The 10,884-nt window shown below is 35.1% G+C and overlaps 2 long non-coding RNA genes across 2 annotated transcripts; both read left to right on the top strand.

The window, feature by feature from the left end:
- Positions 1–310: 310 nt before the first annotated feature.
- LOC149545089 (uncharacterized) lies at positions 311–10,408 on the top strand. The gene is made up of 4 exons (XR_016355097.1): positions 311–571; positions 662–727; positions 825–904; positions 9,865–10,408. It is a non-coding gene; the product is annotated as an uncharacterized LOC149545089 (long non-coding RNA).
- On the top strand, positions 7,685–10,408 carry LOC149545090 (uncharacterized). Its single transcript, XR_016355098.1, has 2 exons — positions 7,685–8,870; positions 8,972–10,408. It is a non-coding gene; the product is annotated as an uncharacterized LOC149545090 (long non-coding RNA).
- Positions 10,409–10,884: the final 476 nt, after the last annotated feature.

The following is a 10,884-nucleotide window of genomic DNA, read 5'->3' as shown; positions in this document are numbered from 1 at the left end:
AGCTTACCTTTTCCACAATAAAAAGATGTTAAATGTTTCTATTGCACTTTGCTCTACAATGAATGCTACACCTACGATTAAGGGAAGTATTATTGATGACAACTAGCCAAAGAAGTTTTATTAAGTAAACTTCAACAAGAAAATTTCAAGCACGTCAAGTTACTTTTGATGCTTTTAAAATTTTGTTATTCTTAAATTTTATAGAAACATGATTCATATGTACTTGGACCACTTGCCAATTAATTTCATTTCTCTTTTATGTACATGTTTTTGCTACCCGTGGCTATACAGCCACGAAAATGCACTTGCTTTACATTGCTTTTTCTAACTTTTCAAAAAGAAATTCTAGGTCCTCTCCTCCGTAAGGAAGTGCATTTTCGTGGCTGTATAGACGTTGCCAGCATAACGGGGTTAACACTGCAAATTTAAGGTTAGGGTTAGAGAGAACAGGTTTCAATGGATTCGAGGGTTAAACGAAGACGGAAGAAAAAATGGAATAACAGAGGAAGAGAAAGAATCGGGAACAGAAGCAGCTTGAATATATATATTTTCTCACCATATATAATCACAGGCACGGAGATTTCAGGCTTGTTTTAATAGTTAGATGACAACTATTTTTTGATTAGGGTTGTTTAATGACGTTGTTTGTCTTTTTTTGCAGTATTGCGCCATCTTAAGAGGATTCGCGAACAGGGAAATGACCAGCCAACTGTTCTAGACAATCTTGGTAAGTATAAATTAATTGTATTTGTTACCCATTAACACAGTTGTCTTTGAACTACTATATTTTTCAATTTCTAATCTTATATCTTGCTTATTGATAGGGATGGTTGACATTGCCCATGGCCTTGCTGTATTTCTCTCCCGATTTTGGGGAATGGGAAAATCTAGATTAACTCTAGAGGTAAAGTAAAAATATTAGTTTTAAACATATATAAGCATTTTTTCATTGTTAATGACCTAACAGTTAGGAGAGAGAACACTTTGCTTCAAACAGCACCTATAATGACATTGTTGCCCCGCCAAAAATGACGAGTTCTGGTTCAGAGATGCCAATTTGCAGTAGCCGATAATTTATTGCATCCTTTTGTGAACAATAGCTTGTGAAATTCTAAGACTTGTTTTCTCAAGAGTATTGCTCTTTGAAGAGACTTTCATTTATGGGTTTTATCAAATCTAAAGTGACAACATAACTCTGCTAAAATTGCAACTGCAAGGGGTATTATGTAATAATCTGATTTAGAGCTGCCAACCTGGATACTCTTAAATGCGTTTTCTGTCGTGCCTGTTGATGGTAAACTATATTTTGTTAATGTACAAAGAGATAGAGATCAAAAGGTGTCTGTCGAAGTTACTATAAGCGTCTAAAATTTGTCTTCTAGTTTAGATGGGGAACTCTCTGTACCTTTGAAACACCCCCAATACAGGTAAAGGACGTAAAGAATCACAGGGACGTGAACATAACTTTTTTCCCTTAATATAATCTATCAATTTTATATTTTTCTGAATTATCTCAAAACATCTCTTCACATTTGCATATAAGTGAAAGAATAGGATGCCCACTCAGATTGTTGGAGGCTGAAATCTTTGGGTTGCACTAAATCCCAAATCTTGAAACCATTAGTACAATATTGCTTTTGTGACTAAACTTGCATTGCTACTCTATTAAATTCTCAATAAATAAACACTAAGTAGCCCTGTTTACATAAAATAAATCATTTTGGCATGCTTACATCCTTCAGATATCATGCCTCCATATGCTTTAGGGAACACTCCAATATCGATTACTCTTGTGTAAGGTTATTTTGTCAGTTTTAGAAAACCCCTCGAAATTGTGCTCTCCGCATTGAAGGCAAATTTCCCGATCTTATCCTATGCTACACCATTTAGTGTCCCTATTTCATTGGGTGCCCTACTAACCGTTCTTCCTGCAGTTATTCTCACTACTAAATCTCATACTAAATGACTGTAGTAACAGATTTGATTCAACTGATATTCATTTAATTTTGACAGGTATTATGATTATAACACTCAGAATAATTGTTTGCATCAGAATATCTGCAGATTACTGCTTTTATCATCAGGATTCATTCGTTATCACTGTTATTTCTCTTAATAATACTAGTACCACTACCACTACCACTACTACTCTTTCACTAATCATTATAGACTGTTGGATTCATGAAATAATCTTACTATTATCAATGATGGCAATACAAGTTTTTATACCAGGACCAATACCGTCTTCAGTCAACCTTGGCTAAATGTTTTAATGGATAGCGTTTTTCACATAATGCAGCTCCTCTTGTTGCATCATTATCCCAAATTTTGTTCAAACAGTTGTCCTTGTCATGTAATATAAAGCACAACTTTTCGCTCCACCACATACTCCCCTCAGCTTCTTTCTCAGATTAGACAGCCTTGAAGAAAAGTTTAATGGTATCTGGCATGATAATTCTGTTAGCATATCAATGAATTCAATGAAATGTTTGAATGTTTCGCCCAACCAAGTTTCGAATGTTCTTAATTAAAATTCCAATAACATTCGTAAAACCGAAGCTCAGTATTCTTCTGTCTAAGAGATCACATTGACAAATAATAACGTATTTGGAAGGAAAGGGTGTGTTTGTTGTATATTATCCCTTGCCAGGTTTAAGTCTGTTTTAACCCTAATTAATCACTTCCAATATATTTAATTGAAATTGGCCAGGAGACAAAACTATCTTAACTTGAATCGATTTGTGATATTCCATAGTTTAATTAGTTTGTGAATTAGTAAATTGTTTATCGGCCATATGAGATGATTAATTGTGTCTATTCTTAATGCAATTGTCAACCTTTGTTACTCTTTCAGTTTCTAAGGACGATGTTTATGTTTTCAAATCACTTAGGGCCTGTTTGGTTACTGGAATACAACAGGAACATATTCCCATTTTAGGCCCAAATTTGAGCTTTTATCCATTCCCAAAAATCCTCTTATTGGAATATGTTATTCCTTTCTCAATCTGACTATCCCAAAATTAATAATCTGGTCAGGTTCATGGTTACGTGCGGGTATGTTGGGTATGTTTTGGGTCAGAAGAATAATTCCTGCTCATTGTTCAAGGATGAAGTGCAGCATTTTATGACAATGTTTTGCATCTGGTTTGGTTTGTGAAAGTTAGGCAGCGCTTTACTACACGGGTATCGTTGAATAGGTATGCTGCTGTGCGCTAAGGTTTCATATTTTTTTGTTTCGTGGAGTGGGTCTATAGATTTCCCTCGAGGAGACTATATAGTTTTGGGAAATTGGGTTTTCTTTACCTTTTCTTCTTCTGCAAACTATCCATTGCTATCTGAAGTTGTTTTATTTCTTTAAAGTGTTTTCCAGCCCTGTGTTGTGCTTATTGCCTCCTGGATTTCAATCAAGATAGTGCAAAAAGGAAGAAAACAATTCCATGTTCTTGCGATTTCTTAGACTTCTCAATGAGTTCTCTAAACTGCTATACTTTTGAACTAAGTTACTGATTCGGATGCGGATTCCGGAAGCGGATATGAGATGCGGGGATTTTTATTTTTTTTGGATGCGGATGCCAGAGGAAACGTGTGTATATATATAATATATGCAAAGAAATATATAATAACAAATGATATTATTATCAGGACCTGTTTGCTAGACAGTCTTCTCAATACACAGGTGCTAATCTGGAACAGCACCAAATCTGCCAGATTCTCCAATATCGATGGTCTCCTAGTACAGATTTCAAATCGGATATAATAATTGTTTTTATTATTGACCTGTATGCTTGCTCTGTTATCGGGACCTGTTTGCTAGACAGTCGTAGAAAACGTTTTTAATTGTTCTTTTTTTTATTTTAATGCCTGGGCAGGCCCGCGGATGCTCCCGGATACATCCGGAAGCCCTGTGGATGCTGGCAGGAAGCCAGCCGCAGGCTCCTGCATGCGTCTTTCTAGACGCATCCAGAAAGACGTATCCAGGAGCCTGCAGCTGGCTTCCTGCCAGCATCCGCAGGGCTTCTGGACGCATCCTGCATCCTTCCGCCTCCAATGCAGAAGCCTCTGCCTCCCAGGACGAATCGGTATCTAAGCTTTTGGATCTCCTTCCTTAGGTGTAACATATTTTTATTTTTATTTTGCATTTTTTTGCCACCTTTTTCAATGGTAAAATTTGTAAGAACCCTTTCAATAGTTCAAGCTGATTCTTATGAAGCTTAGGAGGTAAGTTATCATTCGAAATTTTTTCACAAGATTGAATTCACTCTGACAACTATTAAAAGACACGTATAAGTGGAGTAATAAAATTCCAACTGTATGTGGAATTAGAAGCAGATAATTCTACCTTTCTGGTGTCGAGCCATACTGAATTGAGGGGATAGAAATCAAGAGGAGAAAAGGGGCAATCAAGAATGGCCCATGCTTTAAGCTGTGTTGAAGTAAAGCCAGATATCCTCCCTTTATGATCTCTCCATGTTTCTCCTTCGCTAGGAGTACTGGCTATTAGAACAAGCATTAGTGCTGCTTTCATCGCCATCTTCATTGTTATTGCTGCTACCTTCCATGTTTTATATGGTTGGGAAAGGCCAAATGTGTTTTTGTACAGTTTTCTATGTAAGATCTGGTCCTTCGTTTAAGTCTGACTTTTTGCTTTGGGCCAAACAGGAATGGCATGAGATCATGGATATTTTGATTCATTGTTTTTTGTTGCCATTATGCCAATTATGCACAGGGCTGTTCATAGAACTGAAAACTCATTTTGCAATCTGTAGGGTATCTGCACCATGCTTTGGACTCCTAACTTAAACCTGATTCTAGATTTTGTGTTTTCATGCCTTTTTGGGAATTAGATATTGTTGAATTAATGGTGAACAAACTGGAAATCTTCATTCGTCACTTATTGCATCCCTTTGAGGAACCTCATCATTTACTTGTTACAGATCCAATTTATGCTCAGAACTGTATGAAAGACCTGCTTATACACATATTAGTCCATTCACAAGGTGCTGGAAAATTATGTTGCAGGGGCATGACTTCAGTTCTAACTGGTGGTGAGTGTGGGTTGTGAGTTAGAGGAGTGCACAGTGTTGAATACTTTAGCCATTGCCTGCAGCAGCCATTTTTGGGAGCGTCATCAGATCTGCAGTTCTTTTCATTATTGCCTTTTTATGATATTTCATTTTGGACTTTATATGTTCATTCACTCTATGTATTGAAGTGACATCTGTTAGTCAATTTCTCCAAAATGTTTGCAATAGCAAAATAAGCATATTGGCGTTCAAAACAAAAGCCTTGTCAGGGCCTAAGTGAGACAGCAGCCATGCTTTTCAAAACTTCACAAACATTCCTTCTTGAAGCAGTACAAATATTCCTTCTTGAGGAAGCAATACCAGGATCATAACTTTTTTTGCTTTCTATTGTACTGTTTCTATGTCCAAGACTACTCAAATTCAGCAGCTTGATCTTTCTCCCATCTCATGCCCTGTTTTTTTCTATAAAAAAATTGAGATTTTTTCTCTTGATTTCTTAAGAAAATGTTTAATGTTCTTCTCACTTAATAGTTGTATGGTCTTCTTTTTAGATTCTGACTGAGACAAGGAAGCGGTGGCCTTCTCAACTTCTTCCCAAGTCTCCCTCAAGTCAACTCTCCGATTTGACAGTCTCAAGCATCTTTTCCTAAAACTGCATCATAGATCTTCTTAACTTGTTTTGCTCACTAGATCTGATTGCAAGTCAGATTGAATGTTTAACTGTCACCTGATAAATTTAATAGCTGCTGAAATGATTTAAGCCATTCTTCTGGCAAGTGTTCATTTCCTAAATCAAAAAATGATGTCACAGATGTTCTTCGAATGATTTTTGAGCGATTAATGTAAGCATTATGAGCTCTCATATGAAGCAAGTTGTCTTCGTAATCTGCAGTGCTTAAGCCTTCTTTATCAGTTTTTCCTTTTAAGACCAATCTATTGTTTGAATATCAAGGTTTGTATTATCATGTAGCTTTTCTTGAATGGTATTCTACTCAAAGATTTTCATTCAAAAAATCTTCAGTCAAGGTGATATTGAAATGTGTAAGGTCAGATTTGGAAGATATTGGTTGAGAATAATTGAAGGTTAAGGTGGTTGCTCTGACTCTTCATATGTTTTGAGAATGATTTATGGATAGGGTTGAGGTGGTAGTTAGCTTTGATGTCTTTTGGGAAGTCGCTATCTTACTAGATATGGACCACTTCGTTTGGTCTGCATCGCTAGAACCATTAGAACTCAGAAGCGGGGTTGGGGAAAGTTTTTGTTTCCTACCATAGCCAATCCACCCCACTATTCTATGGGCTGGGCGGGTTGGGTTTTTTTAAAATTTTCTTCTGGCCAACTTATTTCAATGCTTGAGAATTGTATGCATTTTGTATAGTACCATGTTTTCATGATCTTTGTGAGGTAGGTGGGTGGATATTATAGGGAAATGTCTTATCCTTTATGGGGGCTATTTTATGATTGTTTGCCTTATATCCCTTTTAACTAGATTGAGTTGGGTGCATTACCACTTATTGCCAATTGAATATACCTTTTTAATAAATTTTATTACGCCAAATTAGTTTTAGAGAATGTGACTTAATTTTTAGAGAATGTGACTTAATTTCTAATAACCAATTCACTGAATTGGGGAGTAAAATATGTATAAAAAACTAGACAAAATTTCTATTACACAATTCAGAATTGAAGAAGCATAATTGAGTCCATGGGGTCTTTTGTACGGGGTCTTTTGTACTTTTTTCCTGAATTGGCCCATAAAATTGTATCATACAACTGTGTTACATGAAAAGATTTTGGCGAAACTTTATTAGTACTGTCCATTACATTTCTACCTTTGCGAAGGCACGACATAGCATATTGATCAATTACTCTCTACTCTATTACCTCTAAGAACATAAGAGAATGCAACAATGGTTGAAGACCATTATATGTTGCTGATTACAGCATTGTTATAGCTCTTAAGAATAATAAGATCCATGTAACCTAATAGACCGATGTGTTTCCATTGTCAATAATAATGTTTTTACTACATTAACTCCAGTATATATTTGTATATTTTTATGTCATTAAGCCATCAAATAACTCAATTATGTGATTGTAGGTCATTCAATGGATCTTATTGATGATATATAAGTTCAAGGAGCCATAGTTAGGAAGATCAAGGTCATGCGCATACTTGCTGTTTTGCTTATCACCCTTGTAGTATTCATAGTAGCATCTTCCCAAGAAGCTAGAAGACATAGGTGTAAGCAAAGAAGAGCTGCTTGTCCTGTATTTTTCATTCCAATAACATAGATTGCCATGACCAAATATGGATATGACAAACATAACTTTGGAAAAACTAGTGATGTTCTTCCACACCCTTGGCCACAATCTAAGGAATGGAAAGATTTGGCCATAACTTTGGTCATTCAGGAGAGATAGTGAGTTGACACTTACACAAGGTCTTGAAGGCTATCTTAGTGCTTTATAACGATTATCTTTTACACCCCAATTGGAACCACTCCTTCATAAATTATTTCAAGGTAAATATCCTAGTGACATGCATTTCGTTGCTAGAGACTTAATTATATTAATTTGTATTTGATAATAGTATTGCTTATTATAGGATTGTATTGGTGCAATTGATGAAACCCATATGCTAGTTATTGTCGATGTGGACATCCAAGCAAAATATCGCGATAGAAAAGACAAGTTTCAATACATTCTTGCTGGTTGGGAAGGGTCTGCTACAGATAATTGGGTGCTTGCTTCAACTCTTTTTAGATCAGATCCACTTGTGGTTCCCCTTGGTATATTAATTCATATTTTATATGATTATATTAAAAAACTTTTACGTCTATAGATAATTGGGTGCTTGCTTCAACTCTCTCTAGATCAGATCCACTTGTGGTTCCCCCTGGTATATTAATTCATATTTTATATGATTATATTAAAAAACTTTTATATATATTGACTAAAACTTAATATCTATTTGCGTAGGAAAACTTTATTTAGTTGATATCGGGCATCCAAATGTACTAGGATCTCTTTACAGCAAACTCGATCAACACTCCCCAAGAGTTATTTAATCACCAACGCCTTTTCCTTAGGAATATGATAGAGCAAACATTGGGTATTTTCAAGCAATGTTTTCCTATCGTGAAGCATGCGACATCCTATAATATATTTATCCAAGCAAAGATTGTTTTGGCGTGCGACATACTACACAACTTAATTACAATGGAGGAATGTCTTCCATCCGAATTGGAAATTGAAGAGGACAGTGATCGTGCTGGGATAAATGTGCCACTTATTGAGTCTGATGGGATGAATCGACGAGAGAGAGATGACTGAGGGAAATTTTGAGATGAAATAGCCTAAAGGATGTGGGAAGACTACAACTCCCGAACTTAGTTGCCCCACAAAACATGAATTTTATTTGCACTTTGTAGTAAATAGGAATTGCACTTTGTAGTATATGGGTATTACACTCTTTGTTGTGCTAATATTAGACTTAACAGTCCAGAGTTTGTCTGGTATATAGCTCATTATATAGCAGTTTTGAGGTATTTATAATCTGTACTTGGTATTTCTATGAATATGGCTCTTTGGCTTCAGTACATGTCTGGTACTTGTATGAGTAAACTTATCAAACTATGGTATGTGGTTTATGTGATTTGTAGCTCATGAATGCTTATCTCCATTGCTTCTAGATATGTTCTACACCATCAACAAGGAGGCCAAAGAGGAGGAAGCCAACCATGGCTGCTTCTTTGGATGTAATATGTGAAAGTATCCAAAACATAGATGAGGGCATGACTAAGGCTCACATTATCAATGTTGATAAAAGGGAAATTAAGCGTGTGAGTTTAACACATCTAACTAATGCTTTGCAAATGTATTTTCATGACATGCAAAAAAGGCATTTTAATTAATATGTTACCTTCATTATGCTTAATCACAGGAACAAATCCAAGAAATCTGGCAGTTCGATTATTCAAACGAGAGTTGCATGTATAAAGCAAATGAATATTAAGCACTGTCCATTTACTGTGCTGGAATTTACTTTGAAGACTTTATTATGGAAATAATTTTAAAAGAAAAGGTAACCTTACAAGTATGCCAAAAAATGAGGATCATAAAACAATGAAATTGTTCTACAGATCACAACATAACTTCCTTGCTAGACTAATTTAAAGGAAGCCTACAACTTTTGAAGCTTGGAATCCTGGAGATTCTATGGTCAATATTGAAATTTGAAATTAGAATTAATTTAAAAACATCATTTGTTCCACAGTTTTAAATGTTTTTAATTGTGAATTATTTTGAGGGAAAATTTTACAAATAAGCAACACTAGTGAATTTTTATGTATCCACCTTTAAAGTCTTAAAGTCGATGCTAAGATACTTGAGCAAAAGCTTTTCACTGTCATATTATTCCAGCTTTGTTCTTAAGCTCTAGAAAGGTAAATTTAAAAGCCCTTCAGGGTCTCTTCCTTGCGGTGCACAAAAATGGTGACAGGTCTGCCAGAAATCTGTTTGTACAAACTGCAATATTACTATACAGCAAACAATCATTCCTAGCATTCTGCTATTGCATATTACATCATTATAAGACTATATTCTTTGGGTCTGTTTGTAAAATAATGTGTTGGTTGGATTTGCTGTCATCTGAATTTTTGTTGGTACAGCTGCTGTTCTCTGATAGAGGTTTGGGCGTTGGAGGATAGATTCTCATTATATTAAATTTATTATTATAATCAATTGAACTTTTTTCATAAATGTTATTGACAAACTATTAAAATTTATTTGTTTTTTTAAATTTGGTCTCATTACATTTGTTCATTTTTTATATAGGGTCGATGGCTTTGGTAATATTGCCAATGTGCAACTATGGTGGAGACAGTGGAGGTCAAGCAACCAAGCAAAGTAACAATGACACCGTGACTGGTCCAAGCCCTAGTAGAACTAGGTTAGGCAGAATGATAAACAGAATTGGTGAAAGTTGTGATGCATCAAACATGTTCATATTTACAGAAAACAAAGATGAATTCAATGAGGGGCTCCATGCCTCCTGATTAGCGCATCTCCGGGGTGCACCAGCATCACCTTGGAAACAGATCACGAGAGATTCAAATACAATGATCAAAGATGGAGCTATGAGGCTCAAGTGGTCAGATGCATGAGATTGCTTCCATGGCGAAAGTCGAAATGAGAGATTGCTTCAATGATGAAAGTTGAAATCATGTTTCAATAATGTGTTGTGTTCTAATTGTTATAATCACACTATTGGTTATGGTGGTTTGAGACCAAATGTTTATAATTTTTTTTACTTTGTATACCCTTGGAGACTTTATTTAATGATTTTTTTATATAAATGATGAACAAAGTTTACTAGTTTCACGAGTATTTATTGTGTATAACATTTTCATGATTATATCTAGTAGTTTTAAAAAAGTTGAATTAAATTAAATTCTTCATAAAATTCAATAACTTCAACGAATAAAATAATAATGAAAATAAATTAATTTCTTTAAAATTATTAAAATACAAAAACCAATTTTTTTTTTTTAAATTTCAAATTCATTTTAAAACAATATAAACCTAATCTTATTCCAATTACAGTTTTCAAAATGCTCCACAAGATGAAAACTCTTGCATACTTAAGAAGCCTGAAAATGAATTTGAAAAGAAATGTAAAATTGCCGTTTCCCATCCTTGAAACCAAACGAGCCCTTAGACACCAAATTTAAAAAAAATGCTTCCTCGAAGTTTATAGGTCCAAGCCTTTATCTTAGCTTGGTACTATGCTCTCGGGATTTATAGGATGCTAATCCATGCCCCATCTGTGCATTCAACCTAGTGATTGGATTTAGA

Source organism: Cupressus sempervirens, chromosome 8 (genome assembly GCF_028749045.1).
Source record: "Cupressus sempervirens isolate cs-2001-9-10 chromosome 8, ASM2874904v1, whole genome shotgun sequence".
NCBI lineage: Eukaryota > Viridiplantae > Streptophyta > Pinopsida > Cupressales > Cupressaceae > Cupressus > Cupressus sempervirens.
The sequence above is the reverse complement of the archived record's forward strand: the minus strand, read 5'-3'. Positions and strand labels throughout refer to the sequence as shown.